The sequence below is a fragment of the Conger conger genome, chromosome 4 (genome assembly GCF_963514075.1).
Source record: "Conger conger chromosome 4, fConCon1.1, whole genome shotgun sequence".
NCBI lineage: Eukaryota > Metazoa > Chordata > Actinopteri > Anguilliformes > Congridae > Conger > Conger conger.
This window is the reverse complement of record NC_083763.1, coordinates 52,221,725-52,245,573: the sequence shown is the minus strand read 5'-3', so window position 1 is coordinate 52,245,573 and position 23,849 is coordinate 52,221,725. Positions and strand designations below refer to the sequence as shown.

General features: G+C 38.7%; 1 long non-coding RNA gene across 1 annotated transcript; it reads right to left on the bottom strand.

The window, feature by feature from the left end:
- Positions 1 to 11,565: 11,565 nt before the first annotated feature.
- On the bottom strand, positions 11,566 to 13,205 carry LOC133125955 (uncharacterized). Its single transcript, XR_009708490.1, has 3 exons — positions 13,071 to 13,205; positions 12,904 to 12,958; positions 11,566 to 11,699 (listed from the first exon to the last, which is right to left on the bottom strand). It is a non-coding gene; the product is annotated as an uncharacterized LOC133125955 (long non-coding RNA).
- Positions 13,206 to 23,849: the final 10,644 nt, after the last annotated feature.

Genomic DNA, 23,849 nt, shown 5'->3' with positions numbered 1-23,849 from the left:
GGAAATAGGATAAGCAAGGGACGACAAAAATGCTGAGAATATTTCTGGCTGCAGGGACAGCATTTGAAGTATTGAAATGTAATATATTGAAGTATTCAAATAGCCAGAAAGGTGAAAAGGAGAAAGAAATATGGATTATCATACAGTTCAAGATTGTTGCAGTAGAACATTTTTCACATTTGTGCTGTGACATTATTGACCTCAGCTAGCTAGTCACCAATGATAGATTTGAGAAAAATTTAAAACTCTTTAGATGTTCATGAGAAGCGCTGTTAGTTATTACAACCATTTTCTGCAAGATTAGCTTACTCTTCAGTTTTTTTATTATGTATTGGGCACTATAGTCAGAAGAAAAACCTTTATTAAAGCATTGAGAAATTGAATGCATGGATGAATGTTAAACCATTTCTCCCTCAAGAATGTATATTGCATTCAGGATTCCATTAGTACTGATTAAATTTATATTTACATCTGATGGCATTAAAAAAGATCACTGGTACTGTTAAGTAGGAGATCCTGAACAAGTCTAATACAGGTTGGAATTAAACTTATGTATGTTTTACTGTTTTTGTGACCCAGGAAACAGTTAGTAAGGTCCTAATACTCAAGTCATTACTGTAGGCACTCCAATTGCAGTAATATGTGGTAAGCAGTCAAAGAAATGCAATTAAGGTCTAACTGAAGTGCTTGTTGAATAAGTTCTGCAAGTCTGCATATCTGTAATATCTGTGAACATGGGAAATAAACATGGGAATTTGTAAATCGTGTCCACTGTACTCTTCAATTCTAAACTAAATGGGATGTTGTAGGATGTTGACGGCTGCCAACAGAACACTCACCAAACACCAGCAGGGGTAGAGAGAACAATGTTTTTGGCAATTAAATCAGGGGATGTTAAGGTGGCAGTTTGAAAGAGCCAGGGTTGGGAATTTAGCCAGGACACTGGGGAACCCCCTACTCTTTGAGACCCCATCAGACTGGGGCATTGGGGATAATTTGACCAGAGGGAAGATGCTTGGTTTTGTTTATTGTGCTCAGTAAGGGCTATATTTGTTCCACCCTTCCAAAAAAAATTCTGGTATGGAGGTGGCATTTTATGGGTTGTTTTAAGACTTGGTGACCCTGAGATACAACCAATCTCAGCAATTCTTGAAGTGCGATCCTTGGGTTACTTATGGCCTCCCTCACCATCAGTCTTACCATCCGTGGGGATAATTCATACTTGTATATTCTTCCTGACAAAATTTAAATTTAAAATCCGCTTGAAGTTAACAGTATGTTCTAATTCGCCAACCAAACGCCTGCGTACAAAACGGTTTTGTGTCTCTATGCTCAATTAATATTGTTAATGTTACACTTAACCCGACACCAACCCGAACCATTACCTCTGTCACTACAATTTTTTTGCCTTTTGCCCACAAATTATGTGTAAATACATGCAATTGCAGAATGTCATCGCGGGGTGGCATTTATCCTGGATTTGGTATATGTGAACCAATTTCCAGGGCAAGAAAAAATCGTACGAGATCATGTTGTAATTATGAGGGGTGCCAATAATTTTGGCACATGTCGTTTTGTAATATGAGAGCAAATGTATTGAAATAAAAGTATACTTTTAAAAAATGAAATAATGAAATAAAAATGTAGAAAAATATTTTTTAAGCAATCAGGCCTAATTATAATAATTTGCATGTGGCACATTGCAATTTGTATTGCATTCAAACAACAGTATTCAGTATAGATGTACATTTTTATATCTAAATAGCAAGTATCATTGCTTAGAAAAATCGGAATATTTTGAACACAACTCTGAACGTAACAATATCTTGCTACATTACTTAATGTAGCATTGTCAGAAAATATGTATTCCCTTTTATGAAGGCTATTATGACACCTTCCAACTCTTCCAGTACTTAACAGATTTATTTTAGCAGTTAGTCACATTCAAATAAAAAGGTAAAACAGAATGATCTTCCATGATTAGCATTGCATTTGCGACAGACTACCCGTTAAACAAATGGCCATTCCCAATGCAGTTCTGTCAATTTTATCATTCTGACTCCATTTAGTTGAGCAAAGACATAGGGGCTGCGGATATGTCTCTGTTTGTCATAGGCACTTGTAAATAATTCACTTGGGGTGCGACTGACTCATGCATCTCCATAACAAAGTGCACAGTTCTGCCTGGGATTCCTTCTGAAGGGAAGTACATTCTGTTCTCAGCCGTAATGTGAAACCCATCTAACAGCTTCCAAGTGTGGTTTATGTAGCATGTGTATGCTATGTTGTGGCAATCTAAATTGATTTAGCTAACAATTCTTTTTTTAAATCTATGTATGTATTGAAATTAAATCGGTATGATTTCACACAGTGAGTACGAGAAATGTGTTTCTCCTCTACGAGTACATAAGCTAAGCAACTGGCTCACAGGCTAGGCTTGTCAGCTCATTAGGTAATGAACTGTAAGACAGAACTGGAGTAAATACACAACTGGCACACTATGCAGCTGCTATGTGACACATGTGCAATGTAGATACAGCATAAATTAAATGTTTCTTCAATCAGCCTGGCAAGTGACGATCAGGTCGCACTGCCATAGGTTAAGAGCTTGACAAGTGAGGCTATTTTCTGCATGTCTTGTCCCAGGCGAAGCTGTATAAGCCAAGAGACAATGATAATGACAGGATATTGAATGGGGTGAAATAGAGGGCTGCAATGTACAAGAGATGTTCCTAAATAACACAAGGTATGACCAGGTAAATGACAGTTTATGAAATTCTTCCCAATTCCTGTAGGTAGCAAAGGTAAGACTTTAAGTTTTAGACCCTATATTTGTTCATTTGTCTATATGCAAATACTCGCACAATAGCTGTGTGTATCACACTGGCTCTAGTTTAACTGCCCCAATGTCTTTTTCATTCACTATATAATATCTTGCTAAAACATAGAGTTTACTTTCCAGCAAGCTAGCCACATCACTTGTCAGGCAAGCCGGCTACATGGCTACATATTGTAACAACTCTGTGCAGTCATTACTGCATGTCGAACCCATATCTTGTGTACAGCACATGCACCAATATAGTATGTACAGTAGATGCGCTAATATATGGTGTCAGGGGGGAAGAGTAAAATGTCCAGTGTTAATTGAAATCTAACCAGTACATCAGAGTCCAGTTGAGCCCATACAGTATGTACAGTATGTATGTAGAATTGATTTAACATTTTCTGTTTAGTTGACCTGTGCATGCTTTTGATTTGTGAGAGTGATAGTCCCTTGCTATAAGTTAGTTGACTAGTTTGTTTATTTTTAACCCAGTATCCTAGCCTGTGAGTTGTAGGGAATACAATGCCACGGGAAGTTCAACTCAGTCCATCTTCAGAGACTCCTTGTTTAGCCTGTAGTGGCAGTAAAGTGGACTGCCAAGATATTATTTGTTTCCAGCTTGTGCGAGATAGCCAGCAAACAACATAGCTGGTTGATGATGGTACTTTTATTGCTCACCAACCGGTTAGTCGGGGGAAATGCAGGTATTTCTCATGTCAATGTCATGAATTCAGTTGATGCTGTATTTTATTTTGAGTGTTTCATGACCTGTCAAGGAAATCCATTAGTCTTCCAATCATAATGCAAATGATGTATATTACAGTGACTTACATTCCTTAGAAACAGCCATTTCATTTGCCCTCTTGATCAGTTTTCATTCTGCCTTCAAAAATATTGTAAGTAATAAAAGCAAATTAGTATTTACCAGCAGATCTAACATAGCTGAAGATAGCTTAATCCAGTAGCATCTACTGTGTCTAATTGCTTGCGTGCATAAATAAATGATGGGTTTATTGCAGCTCGTCAGCCTGGCTGTGCTTCAGGACTCCGGCGAGGGATTAGACATGGGTTATTGTGACTGCCAATGTTAGCAAGTTCTGTGGTGTTATTTCCTTTCAGCGTCTTATTTCACTCCTGTTTAGGCCAGGAAAATAACTGAGAACATGAAAATCTCCCTTAGCAAGGAAAAAATAAACAGGAATCATGAACCGTTCAAACTGTAGAATGATCAACATGTAAGACTTACAGTAAAGCGTAGGAGCAGGCCACGGCTGTAAATAACATCATCTGCTTGACAGTTTTATTTCATGCTGAGCACCTTGCTCGACTGCATAATTCAGTGGCGTTTTGTGGTCACGGTCGCCCAAAAGCTGGAATCGAGAGCAGCGAGCACGAGGAGTCATAATTGTCCGCAGTATGACTTGCATACCAGATTCTTTTCAACGGCGGCACAGAGGACCAGCTTTTAATTTAAATTGTGCTCGGTTCGATTAAAGGAATGCAAACATCAGCAGAGAGGGCCAGGAACCTCTTGTTCCAGATATTAGACTCAGAGCCTTGCCGCTCATTGTTCCCGATACAAGGCCTGTTTCATAATCACTTTAGTCCGTGACCAGATCACTCTTTTATACATAATTATAATAAACATTTTCTCTCAATTTGCTTCAGTGCCTCTTCACTAACGTTTCTTCAGTATATCAAAATTAGTGTAATATTGTAATGCATTATGATGTGCCAGCTGCTAAAGATGTTATCAACCAGCACAGCCCTCTCTGCTCTTGTTCAAATATCCTATACAGTATTTATCTGTGGGTACAGATGCAGAAAGCTTAAGTAGGATAAAAGAATGATTCATTTGATTTCCACATTAATTTTATGTTTCAATGCAATGAGCAATTCGAACCTTAATTTTTATTCATTTATTACTAAAAATATGGAAGCCGGCAAAGGTTGATGCCCCTGGAATATGCATCACGCACATTCAATTACCTTTTGAGAGATGACAATAAATGCTATTCCTTTGCATAATTAAATTATAAATGGTCCCTTACGAAGTATTCCATTCAGTGGAAGAGGGCAAGCATCAGCTTCTATTAGAGCAGACAAAGGCATGCCTAATTAATCATTATTGACTTTTACAGGAAGCACTCCTTTTAAAGAGACACGCGCACATTTTCAAAAGCAGGGGGAAATGTGCTTGCAAATAGCCCGAGAAGACACAAATACAGGTCATGCAGTCGAACGCATTCGTCATTACATACTTGGCTCACTTTATGGTCATAAGGACTGCGGTGTAGCAGTTTTTTTTTGACTGCTTAATTGTTCGTTGCATTCATTTCAATCATGGATTAAGGCCGGCAAAGAGCAAACTGCTGTCTGTCAGAAAAACAGGGAAAATACAAATACCATGTCATTAAGATAAGTGTTTGGCCAATGGGCCTGTGTTTGTCATATTTGTTACATCAGTGCACAGAAGAATAAAAAAAGAAAATAGATCTCTTCATTTCAGAGTAGTAATGATTGCTAGTGGAATCATGCAGTAACCAGAAGCAGAAGCTCTCTGGTTCAAATCCTGCATACTGTACTGCTGTTGAGCTCTTTGGCAATGTAATCTAAATGACCTAGGTATATATACAGTCTCTTCTATCACTGTCATCTTGTGTAATTTTATTAAATAGTAAAATCTCAGTGCATAAACTGTCCACGATGATGCCTGCTATTCAAATAATATATGTAATTTGGCCTCAATTATTCTTTTTTGTACTTAAAGTGTCACATATAGTCACGCTATCAATATTATTAACAGTGCAAGCATACTTTTCAGACGTTGGTCCCTTTGTGCAATGGGAGAGAATTGACAGGGGTTACACAGGAGGAACTTATATATGGGTTGAGGGTCACTGCCCCCCATCCATGTTTTAATCTGTACCCATCATTTCTGTCCCATGCTTGGTTATATAACCCTTTTTTTGATATGTTAATCTGATGCCATAGTCAATTTTTCATGACCTCAGATTTTTTCAGTGTCAGTAAATATATTGTGGCTATGAGGCTGCGGGGCTCATCCTGTTAAGAAACTGTTGAAGTGTGTGGATGGGCACCATGCCCAGTCTCAGTGGGACTGTGACTGCTGTCACTGTATCATCATCACCACTATGAATAAAATAAATACATCTTAAACTAAATTCAAATATTGGTCACCTGGTTTGGAAAAGACTCAATTTAACTGAGATACGCCAATGTGGAGTTGGACATAATTTTTTTTTGTTGGCCATTCCAGGTGTCCTGCTCAGAGTGTATAGGCATTATATTACAATTAATCCAGGTGTACCTCACGGGTCCATTTTGAGGACAGAGTGAGTCCCTTTGTAAACTTACCCTCCGTGTCTGCTTCTCTCGAACAATGATAAATGCCTCTCACTTTAGACAGCTTGGAGTCATCGGCTACTCTTCGACTTGCGATGAGCAAATCTGTCAACCCGAACCATTATAGGGTTAAGGATGTTAATCACTGAGCAACACTAAACCGCCAGTGCTGTCTACGTGGAGACTGAGAAAGTGCCGAACTGTCCCTTTGAGTTCATATGGCATTCGGAGAGGCATTTAATCAGTCAATTTCACAAGGCATTAATTAATGAGATTCTGCAATTAGATCATCACTGTAGCTTGAGAGACATTATTCTTCATAAGTGAGATTACATCATCCTAATTAGTCCCTCTCTGACTAATTTGCCCCAATCTGAAGCCCTTGGGAAGTTGCATTTATTTCAGGTAATTAATATGCAGCTTAATTGACTACATCAACTATTGTCGGGTTTATTTATGACAGCTTCTCCCTATATGTCCAAAAATGTACACATAACATTTGTTTAGATTAACTTGTACAACCATCCCCCCAAGCATTGTTGCCAGGCATTTTCTGCCATAATGCATTTTTAACAACAGGTATGCATAACAAGTGTAAAATAACCTAATTAATCTCATTTTAGGACTCCCACAGTAAATACTGAAATGGAAAATTATACATGCATACAGGCAGCCAAGGTTATCTCGGAAATAAAAACAGTCGATAACTGCAATGAACAAGCAAACTCACTCCATTTTTAAATAATCTAGTATTGAATGTGTAAATACTTACAAGACTAAGAGTACAAATAATTCTATGCTTGTTCAAGTGAAATCATGACATAGGAATTCATTTTGTGTCCAGTCACACTGATGTAATGAAAATTGGTAATAAAAATGTTGGAATGATTCCCACAATTAATGTGGCCCAGTTTGTTCAAATCGGATCTTGTAATTCTGAGACAAATCCATCTTATTTATTCAGGATATGAAAGTGAATGCCCCATGCACCAGGGTTCTCCCCAAAGAATGTAATTGTAGCAGTGTGCCACTCACTGTCAGAACCAATAGCAACCACGAAATAAGCAGTTCTGGGGTATTGATTAAGCCAAGTCAGACAGGCAGTGGTCAAATGTTGGTAAACAGGAACAGCAGGGATAATCACAATTGTGGTCAAGGTCACAAGAAAAAGTCCAAGCACAGTGCAACCCGAAACATTAGGGGTAATCCAATACGTAGTCGTGGTCACAAGCAAACGTCCAAACACAGCTAGGCAATCCGAACTGGTGAAGGTACACAACATAATCCAGGAATCGTAAACGAAAAGTCCAATCAGAATCCGGTAACAGATAATCAAACAAATCACAGAAGGGTTATCCAAAAGATGGTCGGGGTACACGAAGCAGGTCACGAAACAGACAGGCAGGAAATTGCTGGTGAGAATGGTGTACACACATTGCAATCTGGCAGGGAACTAAGGCAAACGGACAGCTATAAATACAGAGACAAAGTACTGAAATGGCAAACAGGTGAGAGTGCAGGAAAACAGGTAACGAGACACAGGTGAAATGAAAGAATGAATGAACAGACTACGGAAAGTGAAATGGGACATAAGGCACGAAAGATACAACAGGAAGACAGAAAACACTAGGTCTGGGGAAACAGAATGTTTCTGTAGTTCTTTTCAGAGAAAATGATTATAAATTATAACTAAATGATTTCTGGCTCTTAACTCTTTTTGTGTAAAGCAGGGTGCCCAATCATGTGCCATGGAGGGTAGAGAGTATGCAGGTTTTCATTCTGACCAATCACTACACCAACTGAGTTCACTATTTGGTTCCATCCTCTCTGGTTAAAGGTGTCTTAATTTGTGAAATCAGCTGGTGTAGTAATTGGTTGGACTGAAAGCTTGCATATTCTTGGCCCTCTGTTGCACATGATTGGGCACCCCTGGTCTAAAAGCTTTTTTTGTGGGTGGTTTTAATGCCACAAAATGCAGAACATTTTAAAAACTAAAAATGAGCACCACTCTGTTGAAAACTTCTGGTGAGAACCCCATGTACCATACCTTCCTTTCAATCAGCTCCTTATTCAAGATATTGTTGTTGTTCTGATATTTCCTAGCAGTCTTTCCCATAGCAATAGTGCAAGCCCTTGCTTCACAATTATATGCTTTGAGATAAATAAAATGTTACTTGATTTTGATACCTGGACATTTTGGCAGTAAGTATATAAATCCCTGAAATTCCAGCTGCTGACAACACACATTGTATTTTTACAGTGTCAGTTGGATTTACAGAATGAGAAACGCAAGGATAAAATCAAATGATCAATACTAGCTGTACCTTATATCAGATTATAAACAACCACGATTTGAATCTTTCATAAACAACATAAATATAATATGATGACTCACAATATGCTTCACAGTGTACCCTGAACTAAACCCTCACAAAGAAAGTCAGAGGTGACAATGACAAGGAAAAGAACTCTAGAGGACATATTGTATTGGAAGAAGTCTTGGGAGGACCCAGACTGAGGAGGTGTGAGATCATGGAAACAACACATAATCAGGTTAATTGTCAGTCACCGGGCACTTTTAGGTATTTATTGTACTTAGTTTTTAGTCTATCAACTTAGAGTTATGATGCATTGTCTGTTCAGAGATGCTCTTCTGCATACCACTGTTGTAATGCATGGTTATTTACTGTCTCCTTCCTGTCAGCTTCGAGCAGTCTGGCCCTTCTCCTATGACCAAGTACTTTCCTGCAGAACTGCTGCTCACTAGGTGTTTTTAGTTTTTCATACCATACTCTGCAAACTCTTGAGACTGTTGTACATGAAAATCCCAGGAGATCAGCAGTTTCGAGGTGCCAAGCGATGCTGTAACACCTAGTCCTAGACTAAATTCTATTTTGACATACAAATCCATACAAAACTCAATTTAGTCCAGGACTAAATTTAATCTGTGTCTGTGAAACTGGCCCACAACTATAATAGTACACCAACATGGGAAAAAAACAACAACTATTTCCTCAGAAAGAAGGTATTTTATGATCGTATGGCCCAAGGAGAATGCCTGGAACCCATTTGAGTTCAGTAGTAATTGCTTGGGAAATAGCTGAAATATTTATGACAACACTTCTATTTTCACCATGGTAGAAACGCCTTGTGAAGGAAGAGACTTACCTTTCAGAGCCCAACCAATCCAATGAGACCATACTCGGAGACAGGATGTGTGACAAATCCGGCCAGGTTATTTTTACACTCTTCTCCGCAAAGACCACAGAGCTGAGAATTGCGGAGGAATGCGGCTTTCTGTGAGGATGCTTCGAGCATCTTGCCCTACGACAGTGGCAGGGTGCAGCGCTGAAAAGGAACCTGAGGAGGCTGCTCAGGTGGGGCTACGACCAACTTGTGGACTGGGCCGCGTGTAGCTCTCTGACCCAACAAAGGTTCTTGATCTCATGCCCCGGTAGCTTCCGGGGGGAAAATGTCACAACTCGATTGAACAAGCTGCATGTATTATTCAAGGGAGAGAGAGAGAGGCAGAGAGAGACAGCGATAGAGAGAGCAAGGTAGGGAGGGAAAATCCGTGTTAGGAGCCATTAAATATGTTTAGTCGATGAGAAGGAACATCTGGTCCCCTCTCACTCTCGCAATTAAAAACGATTTGAGATTTGAGCTGACCAGATGCAGTCCTTTGTTTATAGCATTGAACTTTGATATAAACATATATTACAAAACAACTTTGTGTCAACACAAACAACTGGTAACAGCACTATGGTAATGATAGCACATGATATACATTGACATATTTCACTTAACGGCTCAATCAAACTTTCAGTAATTAATTGAGAGCTTAGGCCTAAACTCATATTCACACATATTTACATGGAAAACAACTGAGATAACTGCACTCATTTTTATGACTTTTACAAGCTGTTCTTTACCTGTTTTGGTTGCGGCGGCACAATTTAATGACATTTCTTCCACCAATTTAGAAAACCGCAGTATTCTAGATGACATTTATGTTATGGTGCACTTTAAACTCATTTATGTGATGAAATCCAGCACCCTCAAAGATATTAAAATTTATATTCAAACTATGAATAAATCATAAAAATGTGACCCTGCAATCTTTAGATTTTTAAGATATTCACCTTGATGTACGTCTTTTGAAAAAGATGGCTCAGATATAGTGTAATAAATCCTGGTATAACACTAGAATTATTTGTAATACCATTCACGGATGAATAGCCTGCAACTTTTCTGGCTCCTTTTGAAGATTGAAATGTGGGCAGAGCGCCAGTGGATTCAATGCCTGGGGGAAAATGGAAGGATTACACGGTAAGAAGATCTCTCTATGGTGAAAGCTATGCTTGCGTCTTTCTTCTTTGTGTTCTTTTAAATCGAGTTATCAAGGAGGCCAGTGGTTCTGGGAGTTAATTTATCGTTCTTCATATTTTATGTGGACCCTCATGAGGGATATTATTTTCACTACTTACAAAAGCAGTACGGCTGCTTTAAACATTCAGTAAATAAACATTATACCGGACATACATATATTTCTACAGGGGTACGCAATTAATTTCTTTAAAGGAATCTTTCACACTCATATATATTTCCACTGATCTCTTATCTCCAATATTTATAGATGTTCATGGTCATTAAAGCTTCACAAGTTCAAGAACGGTGCAATAAAATAATTGCAGTTTCATTTGGGCTCCAGAATTATTGGCAGCCCTGACTGGCAATGCATAAAAAATTAATACTTATATAACAATGTGATTATTGAGATAAAAACCAAAATGCCAAATATACCGTAGTTTATTAATGGAAAAATCAAACATTCATTTAATAAAAAATAGATTTCACCAAAATAAATGTTTCCTAATTATTGCCATCCCTGGTTTAGTATTTGGTGTATCCACCTCTGGCAAGGATCACAGCATTTCGTTTTTTCCTGTAATGGTGAAGGTTAAGGAACACACTTGGAGGGATTTTGGACGCAGATGCAGATCCTTGGAAGATCTTTCACACTCATTGGGTTGCACTTTTCCCCTTAAAGATAGGATATATAATCCACAAATACATCTTATGAAACTGGAAAAGGCTTAGAAATGGATTTTGACGAAGTTTATAAGGCAATCCTTAAAATGCACAAAGTAACCAACAGTAGATACTTTTAGCAATGCATCTAAAATATGCCAAAACATTACATGAAGACAAGAACACATTTTATCAAGTTATTGAGTAAAGAACTTGCCACTTGTTTTATTTTGTGGAGTTTTCTTCATTGTTCTTGTGGTATTCTGCCATTTGTCTTTGATTCAAAGACACACTTTCAAACTTTAAGCCAGCGAAGATGACAATATAAAAATAAATATCTGGTGAATAGTGCTGTGTTGCAGAGAGATTTTGAAGAAGATCAGTGCTAGAGGCTAATGAAGCTTCCTTCACCATGTCTCTTGTGGATTGGAACAGCCCAAAAGTCCTCTTCAGGCAGATCTCAAAAGGATGGGTAGAGCTGCGTGAAGCAGGAAAGGTAACATCAAACAGTAACTTGGAAAGCAGCCAAATAGTGAGCTCTAAAATACTCCTCTCACAAGCTGGCAGTCATGGAAAGTATGATCTCCTGTGTTCCGGATTCCCTCAACATCCACCCTGCCTGATCCCCTGTACCCCTGTTTGCTTGGATCTTGACCTGCTGCCTGGACTATACTAAGAACTCTGTTTTTTACCTTCATTGCCCCGTTTGCCGTTCCATGACCCTGCATTAAAGCCTGCCATTTCACTTCATCCCTGAGTCTGCTATTGGTTCTTCTGTCCGCGACCCTGACACCTTCACTGTTTCACTATTTACTAGGACGGTTAAGCTGACTTTTAATTTTCATCACATTAGGAATCATGAAAGAGTCCTGAAAAAAACACACTGCAATGAACATTTGTTGAATATAATTTGAGACACATTGCATGGCCAAGTGGTAACATTTCACCCATGCCACCCATGGCCTAACATCCAGTTGCCATCAAGCAGGGTGAAAGCCACATTATTGAAAGGCCACAGGGGTTATGACATAATTTTACATGGGTTGAGCAGTGCACAGGGGTTTGATGACCCCAGGTGCCTGTTTGGGGTGAAGGCCAATGGTCTAGACCAGGGCTCACCAACCCTGTTCCTGGAGATCTACTGTCCTGTTGGTTTTCACTCGAATCTCAGCGAGGCACACCTCTTTCAACAGCTAAAGATCCTTAATGCTAAAAGATTTAGTAGAATCAGATGTGCCAAATTTGGGTTGCTATGAAAACCTACAGGACGGTAGATCTCCAGGAACAGGGTTGGTGACCGCTGGTCTAGATCAGCGCTACTCAACTCCAGGTCCTGCCAGCCAGTGCAGCTATTTGTTTCAGCCATCTACATCACATGAGTTCACTGAACATTACCTCTTTGGTTCAGGATGTAAGATCATTTTGTGAACTTGGGTGTACTATAATGCCTGGTTGGAGCAAGTACCTGCAGACACTGTGGCCATTCAGTACCCCAGGTCTAATCTCAAGAGGCTCGGACTGCAATTAATGACGGACTCCTTGAGAAATCCAAGGTAATGAGTAATTCACAACTGAGACAGGACCAAACCTTTTTTTATATATCTGCTGTTAACTTCAAAAAGCGTTTGGAATTATGCAAACCCAATGGATACAGCAGAATCATTAGCTAAGGTAAAATGTACCTGGGCACAGCAGGTGTCCAATCACAGGAGGCAATTTCAGCACCTTTCATGTGTGCTGAAAGAACAGGAAATTAGGCATTATCAAAGACAATTTTAACTAACAAACATTGTAGCATATGCTCATGACATGATGTTGGATTCTCTTGTGTACTCTGAGGGAAACCCACAGCCAATCCTGTCCACATCATAGCTTTGAATATGAAATGGATCTCCTGGACTTCCAACAAGGCTGTGAAGGGCAGAAGATTGTAATGCTAATTTCTTAATTGTTTCCTTAACTGGTGGCAGGATAACTCCTTGGCTAATGATAACTCCTTTGAGGTAAATAATGCAGAAGGGTACAATCATATTTTAGATGCCAATAATCTGGCATAAAATAAATAAAGAAAAATATACAGTGCAGTCTGTAAGTATTTTGGCAGTGGCACAATTTCTAGAGGTATTTGTTCCTGTCACCTGAAATGAAACCATGAATATGAGGTTAGCTGTCTTCTACCTGCAACTGCGATTGAATACACCTGACTAATCAGAAACAGCTGAGAAGCCAACTGTCCAATTACTTTTTGTTGCGGCAACCAGTGTCAAAGTGGATAATCTATGTCTTCAGTTAGGAAGATGGGCATTTTGTAAGGTCATCCACAGTGCCCTCCAAAAGTTTGTTATTTGTAAACATGTTATTTTTGCTATATATTTAAGCCATTTGGATTTAAGATCAAAAGATGAATAACCACACTATCATACTTTTGGAGAGCACTTGTTTTTTGGAGCTCATTTGATTGTTCAATCATGTCATACTGAAGACATGGTGGGAGCTGAGATTGAAGTTGGAACACATACTGTATGCAAGTAATTACAGTACCTAAAACATCGTGTATTCTCATTGGTAGATGAGATGATAGAGCAAGTAAGGGAATTTGGACATACTGTTATCACTATTCGATTTCCCATTCTAACCAGCTGTGGATGGAAAATAAATGTTCAGTACCAGTTTTAAATTGGCTTCACAAAAGCTAGCAGAGAAGTTGTTGATAAGTGGAGATATAGGGTTCTATCAGATTTGATATTGCACAGTAAGTCTTTATTATGTCTTCACCATCAATGTGCTTTACAGAAGAGCAGCAGATATTACAGGATAGTTTCATTTTTATTGTGCCGTTGTCCTCAGTTGAACTGCATGTCATTTAGCATTTTTCTTTGATTTGCAGGCAAAACACAACATCCCAAGGATAAATCAATCATTCTGAAGAGTGACTTGTTGAATGAATCACTGAATTGTTGTCATTTTTGTGAGGAATATATGTTAACTAAGGAAAACTACTGCAAAAGTAAGTAAAGTTTCCATGATTACATCTGCAAATGTGTTTTAATCATTCTGTTGCATAAACGTACGATATGCGTTTGTCTACCATAATACCAAAAAAGAACAAGGATGTGGAAATTACAGTATATTTTCAAGGGATAGTGACCTCATTGCAGAACCAAATTGCTGTTTTATGTGTAAAGCTGTCAATTTGTTCAATAAGTGCTTAAGAGCAGAACTCAGCAAGAAGCAAAATGATTAGAAAATGTCAACTTAATTAGAATTAAATTATGTTGTAAGAAACCTATATCTGTACTTAGTATTGTTCTTTGTAGTGTAGAAGACTGTTTTATCATTCTCTGTCTTTTATATAAAAGGAAATGGAGAACCAAGAGACATTGGTTTGATCGCCCTGTTTTCTACATCAGTAAATGTTTGTTAAATGGTAAATGGTTGGAATTTATATAGCGCCTTATCCAAAGCGCTGTACAATTGATGCTTCTCATTCACCCATTCATACACCGATGGTGATTGGCTGCCATGCAAGGCGCTGACCAGCTCGTCAGGAGAATTTGGTGGTTAGGTGTCTTGCTCAGGGACACTTCGACACAGCCCAGGCAGGGGATCGAACCGGCAACCCTCCGACTGCCATACCACTGCTCTTACTGCCTGAGCCATGTCACCCCCAAACTTTGTTCCATCCTTCTAGCCAGTGTCAGAAAACTACAAATACAGCACACAAACAACTATTTGACCATGGCTGAAGAGGTAAAGGAGAAATGCATATTATATTGAAAGTCAAGAAGTAAGGTAATTTGAAACTCAATGACACTGCATTTTGGCCATCTTATGAAAGGTACCATAAAGCAGTTGCAGAGAACACTGTGTAGGAACAGTTTCAACCGTTATTAAATTAATCTTTCCTCAGACATGGCGATGCATGACAGACAGTGCTGCCTGTATTTTTGGATTAGTATAAGAACCTAAAAGCATTTAGTCACAAAGTTTTTAATTGTGTTCTCCAAGCAAGTGTTCTCACTGGCCTGCTCTGCTGTACTGCAGTATGTGCACTTATTGCATTAACTGATAACTGAAATGAAGCAAATCCAGTGCTTTCCCCTTTCTGTCTGGGGGGTTTGAAAAGCAACAGGTTGTCCCCTGCCATCCATTAGACTCTGTTATGAGAGACTCTGTTATGAGCATGGGCTACAGTATGCTCATAACAGAGTGCAAAATTCCCAACACTATCAGGTGTGCCTGAAAGTGTTTTAGAAAGCTGTGGTGGTGGAAGTGGTACGTTTCTGCATGGCGAAAGGTGGATTTATCGCACGCTCCCGCATGGCTTCCCGCCAGTTTGACCAGTAGGAATACGGACTAAAGACTTCCTAAACACTCATATGGGCTGCCAGCTGAAATCAAGTCATCTGCCTGCACACACTTAGCGATGCATTATTTTACTATCAGGTCGGAACATTTTCAGGGCAGACATCCAGTCGGCAAAAGTAAACATGCCCGCCAAAACTCCATAATATCTCCAGGCTCAAGCACCGAGGGGAGAAGTTTGGCAAGAGTTTTCATAGGGAATGAACAAAGTGGTTGGTTACAAGTCTTTAAATGAGCGCAAAATGTAGTCACATATTGAAATCATAGCAATTTTCTAAATACCAGAAAGCTGCTGTGTGGCTTACCCCACAGAAAACAGGTTTAAACCCTGGATTTGCACCTTTTTTTTTCATTGCCAAGAAGGCCATGGCTAAACATAGCTAACACCATTAGCCTATAAAATGATGTTAAAAGCGAATCTGAATTATTCAAATCAACTAAGTAGTCTGGTTAGCTAGTCTAGCCAGTTAGTCTACCTTTTCATGGATCATAAATATAATATGGGTAAAATTTAATAAGATAGAACAGACATCAGGGAGGGATACTCTCAGCTGATTGAGTTGGATCATCTGTTCGCTCTGTAACTGCATAAGGACAGGACTCCTTTTCAGTTTATTTTTGCCAAAATACCTCTGCTGGTCTTAAAATACAACTATTAATTGCAATTTGCTGATATTATTGTTTATTGAAATACTAAAATCGCAATTATTTACGATGGCTTCCTATTCAGAACAATGGAAGGCACAGGTTTGCTTTACTCCTTAGAAGGCTCCTATGACACGTTGCCTACTGATATTGTCCTGCTAAAACTATAAGCAAATACAGATACCAAAAAGTTAGTACAATAGAATATTAACATATCATTAACATACCATTCTGTCACAACATTGTGAGGTTTCCAACGGAACAGCATTTCATCATTCACCAAAATGTAATTTGATTTAGCTGAATATTGCTTATGAAACAATATACTAGCTAATAGCTCATCTCTGAAGACAACTTGTTGTCCCCACATCAGGATTGTCTGCATTTTCAGGAAACCGCATGCACGTAATCAAATCCGCTCCACCCAGAGCTGAGAGTCAATGTGGCTGGGAGTCAAATCAAGCAATGCACAACTGGCCACATCACTGCCCAGAGAGAGGGAGTGGAGAGGTTCACTTCAGGGTATTTTCCCACCTCATCATGGAAGAGTGACTGTTTTAGTCGATCTGGCAGCTGTGGTATGCCTGCACCAGCATTGCAAGATAAGCTGGCACAATACCTGTGCCTGTTAGTGGGAGGATTGCAGTGTGTCCACAGAGAGCAGCTGGCTGTGCTCATTTTAGAGGATGCATATGGTATGCTAGTTCACACCCTGCTGAACTGGTAGAGGATGTTGCATTGGTGAGATTAGTTAATGTGATGGGCCATTGCAAATTGAGGAATACAAAATGATGATTATTCCTAATAATAATAATAATAGTAATACCAATAATAATACTGCTGTATTAATTGTCATTGAGAAAAACATTGAGAATGCTGCTTTCCTTCCCAGACTAAGGAGATTTTTAAAAGAACTTGAAGAGGTAACTTGAAATTGTCATATGCAAGAAGTAGTCCATAAGCGCAAACACTAGGATATCAAGGATTCTGAAATGTTCTGCATGGGGAAATGGTCACAAATCAATCCCTCCAAACGTGTTCACTAACTTTATCAGAAATTATAGGAAAATACCCATGGCTGACATCTTTGCCTGGGGGTGTTTGCAGAAAGTATTAAAAAAAGGGGTGCCAAGAATTGTGAAGCCTGTTCTTTGGGGAAATACATTTTTAATTTGAAAAATGTAAGACCTTTGTTGATTCTATTGAATAATTAATACAGAACGCTATTTTATGAATATTGGAAAATAAAGTTTGTCAATAACTTTGTCAATTATTTTGTAGCTTACAGTATTTTTTTGCGTATTTGTGACCTACTCTAACAAAATCAGCTCTACCAAAACATTTACTCTTGACATTATGTCATAGAGACCATGAAGGTGAATACATTTATGAGTAAAATCTGATGAAAGTGAAAAGCTACATAAACTTGTAGTCACAAACGTAGCTGATGTGATTGTTAGCCAGGTGGCTGGTGAATGGTAACAAGCTGGCTAGCCTCCCAATGACGCAAAACTCCGTTGCTACCTTGTCATCTTACATTTTAAACATTTTAAAGTATATTTTAAAACTGAATTTGACATTGAGACATGCAAATCATAAAACTCATTAAAGTGGTCACTAGTGGTCCTGATTGTATGACTGCATGGTGACTGATGACTGGTGACAAGCCGGCTAACCTCCTTTACATGAATCAATTTACGTGAAATAGACTGTTGCAACTGATAGTCAGAGGTCACATTTATCAAGGGTGAAAATAATTATGGACCTACCTGTATGTAGACATCAAAGTCCTTTTCCTTCCCAAGGGAATATAATGTGTTATTTATGGGAGCAGACAGTGCGGTTTAATGTGTCAATGTTTCCAGTGAGTACCATATGGCAGAGACAGTATGCTACTAAATTACTTTCCATTAATCAAATTCCAAATAAGAATATGACAAAAGAAAAGCCCTGTGCCCATCAGATGTTCTGATGAGTGAACATGCAACCAGTACCAGGAATTAAAGAGAAAGTATGAAGTACTCCTGCTTGCACTTACAATTGTAAGATGAAAACACCTGCAGATGGATGTATATTGCCATGGGCATGTACATGATTAAAATAAGGAAAATATTCAGAAACACTTTCATTTTATTTGGCTGTAACCAAGATGATGGTAGATGTTGGCATTTATAGCAGTGTGTCTTACTGGCCTTGTTAGTTTAACCCCAATCCTTAGGATAACTAAAGAGCCATGCACTTTTGTAGCAATGCCATGTTAAAGTTCACCCTCCAAGCAGCCTAACCTGCATCAGACTGTATCTTAGAATTTTGGAGTATCCAGAGGAAAGCCATGGGGAGAACATGCAAACTCCACACAGAATTCCCAGCCGGGACCTTCAGAGCATGCATTTCACAGCTTTTTGTTTTAATCCAAGTTGCTTCTCAAACTTGTGCTGAACACTGTTGTATGTAAGTGTATAGTATAGTATAGTATAGTATAGTGTTCTTATCTCATTTTAATGAGAAAGCTTTCTCCTTTTGAGAAATACGGATTTTCAGCTGAGTGAACCTAAAGATATAGGTGTATGAAATTGAAGAACAATTTTACATTTATTCAATGATTTTTTTTCAGTACACACAGATGGATGATTGTTGCATAGAAAGGAACCCCAGTAGCAAACTAGCTTATTAGCTACAGATATTTTCCCTAACTTTAAAGCATTCAAAGCATGCTGCATTGGAGAATGAAATCCAAACAAATGGCTTAAACATGCTGCCACCTACACAAATGGTTTTCCAACCCTCCAGGAGTAGACAAGACCACCCACATATGAAATCCTATCTATTTGCCAGCTAGTCTTCGCTTGTACAGCCTGAGAGTCCTTGCCTCCCTGAAAAACACAGGCCATTACCACATCCCACCTCAGATTGGAAAATGACCCCTGTTCTGCCCGCCCATTGCACCAAGCCAATTTCAAATAGACATTTTTATTTTCTGATTTATAGGCCACATGAATTCCACATGGCTAAGCTATGTGGTTGGCCCCTGTATCTGTTCATTAATCTTTGGAGATAGAGTTGTCCATTGGCAGTCCCACCATGTTCCCAAGAGTCTCCACGACCCCCCCCCATCCCCCACTGTGACAGTTTGAAGATGGGCTCACAACACGCAGATCTGTTCACCAGCAATGAGAAAGTGGCTGCATCTGAATATATATTTCAAAAATGGATCCTTTTATTCTTGTCGTCTCCTCTCCTTGTGATAGTGATAAATAGCTTCCATCATGGAATGTTTGATTATAATTTTTATAATTTTTTTATAAACAAAGGCACATGATACATGATGTTTCCTCAGGGGAAGTGATTTAGGCAAGGCACGATTTCAAGACACACTCTTTGCATCAAAGTAATTTAAACAATGTTGCATAAGTTGGTATCTCAAGATGGGAGGGAAGCTTGAAAGATACATTTTCTAAAAGGCATTCTGACTAGAAAGAGAAGGAAAAAGGAAAATGACAGCTGCCTACTAAATGCTTTGCTAGTTTGAATTGATATGACTGGGAGTTACCACATTGTAAATTATTTTTGTAATATTAATGCTCTAAAAATAAAAAAGTAAATATAAAGAAACATACATTTGTAGGATGTTCAGGCCACTCTGTCTGTAGTTAATTTTGGCAGTGATTAACAGTCACTAACAGAATGTCTAAATATATGCTGAGTTTATTTTCTGTATAAATACATTTACAGTTCTGTCCTTAAAAAATATATGCATTACACTTGATTAAATTATGCTTTTGGACAAAGCGAAAGAGAATATGAGATTTTAAATGAATTATTATCATAATATTGCATGCAATTATACCACTTAGAAAAATTCATAATTGTGGATTGTGCATTATAGACCAGAGATGACTTATTCATAGAACAGAAGTACACTCTTGTTTCACTTCAGACCACATATATGCAAAGAGCATTTATCATCACATTAATTTGCCATTTTAATGAAAGCTTGAGGAGAATATTCTGGAGTGCTTATAGGGAACAATCTGTGTGCAAAGTATACAAAAACTGCTGCCAAAATCCACAAGAAATTACATCCCTATGGTTACCAATGTATTTTTGGAACTAATTTATGAATAAGGTATAAGATTGTAAAAAATCTGCATCTGCATGAATGTGAAAAATATGCACAAATTGCAGACAAATTGCATATCAATAAACATCTGCATCTATTTTTATAATACTGCTTGCAGTATTTTAACCCATTCTTCTGCCTTAATAAAGTTGATAAAAACTGCTCTTTTCAGGTTCTGTCACACCATATCTATTTGATTCAAGTCAGGACTTTGACTAGACCACTCCAAAACTTTTGATTATTTTCAGTCAGTTAGATGTGGACTTGCTTTTAAGTTTTGTCTTGCATAACCCAATTACTTTTCAGCTTCAGCTCATGGACAGATGACCAGACATTTTAATTCCGAATCTTTTACTTTTGGTATGATGTTCTTAATGTGGAATGCTGTGTTTGCTTTACGCCAGAGATGATGAAGTCCTGTACCGTTCAAAAACTTCCACTTTTGACTCATCTGTCCATAGAACATTGAAAGATGAGCATTGATGTTTCTCATCTTTAGAAGTGGTTTCCACATTGCTAATCTCTCATGAATCCCTTCTTCATCCAGTCTCTTTCTTTCTTTCCGAGTCATGAACATGATATAGCTAAGGCTAAAGAGGCCTGCAGGGCTTTGAATGTTCTTCTGGGATCATGTGTGACTGGATTAGTTGTCACTGTGCCCTTGTAGCTGAGGGCTAAAATACCTCCACAGTGAAGGACTAATTTGAAATAATAGGAACTGTTCGATTGCAGTTATTGCTGCTAAAGTTGGCGCAACCAGTTTTTAAGATTAAGCGGCAACTATTTTTTCACAGGGGTGATTTTAGTTTTTGATACCTTTTTGAGTTTACTCATGTTCACTCTTTCTAATTACAATGTGTCTGAATATCTGAAACTATACTGTGTGAAAAATACAAAAATTATAAAGGAAATCAGGAAGCAGGCAAATACTTTTCACAGCACTTTAATAAATAATAGATAATAAGTATACAGCAGGCTTTCGATATATTGTGGCAGTTGGAAACATGTAGCTGTCAGTCAGTTGCAATTCCACACCACTACTCCCACAGACCTGGAGGAATTTAAAATAGTGACATTTATTTTTTTATCACTGTCATTCTGTGCATTCCTACATGACACCAATGAGAACAGTTGTTAAAAGACAACTTTTAAACAGTATTAAACTCAGGGAAACTTGCGGCTATGCATGCTTGAGTTTTTCTTACTTATCCTTTAAGTTTAAAATATGAATCTTTGACTGATCTTCTGACTTAATATGAAAAAACAGCTATGGAAACTTGGAAGCAAATTAGTTACTTCCATCTCTGTGCAACATATGAAAATTAATATCTAGTGGTAACTATAAAGTGACTGCATCGTTGGGGTGTCTCGGTGGCGCAGCCTGTAGAGCACTGACCGCATGCTCATTGCAAGCCGCGACGTCGGCGGTTTGAATCCGACTGTCTGGCATTTGTCGCATGTCTTCCCCTCTCTCTTGCTCCCATTCTTCCTGTCTCTCTATACTATACTGTCCAATAAAGCTGAAAAAGGCCTAAAAAATATCTTTCAAAAAAAGTGACTGCATCGCAAAAAGACAGACAGTGTTACAAGTATGGAAGCACTGCAGAGAACCCCAAGGTGAGGAAAGTATTTATAAAACTTTTTTTTGTCCTGACACATAAACACGTAGAAAGATTCCTTGGCATGGGCTGAGAGGTGTGTTTAGAGATGGAACACACTTTACCAATGGCCTTCAAGTCCTTATTCTCTGAAAATAAATAGTCCCAAGCCACCAAGTAAAAGATGGGCTTTGTATTGGTCTGGGACTCGTGCTTAATGAAATCTCGACACTCTATCGGTTGAATAGAACATTACTTTCCAAAGGAAGTATCAGAGGATTTATGATGGGTAAGTACCTCTGCTTTTCTCTCTATTTATTTTGGTGGCAAATCGGATGATTGTGAGAGATAGAAGATTTATGATGCTGTAGGCTCAAGCTTTTCCATTCAGGCAGTAAAATAGTGAAGTGAATAGCCTTCACCCATACAGCCAAGAGAAAGACATGTCCCTTACTTCCTGAAATAGAAATACAAAGTAATATCATAAAATGGCCGACTGAATATATCTCTCGAGAAATATTTTGACTGGTTAAGCACTAAGCCATAGATGGAATGCATTGAAAACATGAATGGGTTGGTCATTAAATGAGCATATGTGTTGTTCAGCATGGCATTGTATGGCAGTTTAATTTTAATTAAGCATGCATATGAATACAAGCATACTTACTGTACATCGATCCATCCATTATCTGAACCCGCTTATCCTGATCAGGGTCGCAGGGGGGCTGGAGCCTATGCCAGCATACATTGGGCGAAAGGCAGGAATACACCCTGGACAGGTCGCCAGTCCATCGCAGGGCACACGCACCATTCACTCACACACTCATGCCTACAGGCAATTTAGACTCTCCAATCGGCCTAACCTGCATGTCTTTGGACTGTGGGAGGAAACCGGAGTGCCCGGAGGAAACCCACGCAGACACGGGGAGAACATGCAAACTCTGCACAGAGAGGCCCTGGCCGACGGGGATTCGAACCCAGGACCTCCTTGCTGTGAGGCAGCAGTGCTACCCACTGCACCATCCGTGCCGCCCCTTACTGTACATATTCTTTATAATTTACAGTATATTACACAGAAGCGGTATGTGCAAATGTGTTAATAAATGTGAGCATGAGTTGTGATTATTAAATATTGTTAGGGACAGTGTGTTCATTTTGCAGGATTACTCATTACGGCTTTACTCATAGTATTCCTCCGTGCTCTTCGACTGTGCTCCCGAGTGCACAGCATTCAATTTTTATATAGCTAACAAACGGCACGGAAATTGGTTCTCTGGTTGAATGACATCAACAGAAGCACTCAATTCAATAAATGGCTTGTCGCTGACTCCCAGGTATCTATTGCATTATACAAAATCAATACATGCTTATTTCTTCTACCAGTATCTATAGATTTTGTCTAATTCTACCCCTTGCAGCAGTGAGGGTCAATTTAGATCGGTGCTCTGCTTCCAGCATAACCCGCATCATGCAGCCTGAGATGGAGCCAGGAATAAGGTTATAGGATAATATCCTGGTAATGAAGTAATAGTTTTTATATATAACTATATAAACATCATTTTGTCATCTCTCAGTCATCCGCGCAATTAAGTTAATTGTAGAAAAAAAACCTAGATTCAAATGCACTTAGTCAATACGGACACATGTAATTCAATCAAAGGCTTTTTGAACCTTATGCTCATAAGAATGGAAAATCCAGGAAACAGAAAAGGTTGTGGCCTGAAATAATGTGGTGCCAGACATGCAAGCTTTTTCAACGGCCCAGGGCTTTTTCCATTCGTTCCTTTTTTCACAGTGCAATTTTCAATCACTGTGGTAGCAGGATATACCGTTTGGAAGCATAAAAACTCATAGCTCTATTTTAAGTATCATTGCTTTTGTGACAGCAGTTCCTTATTTT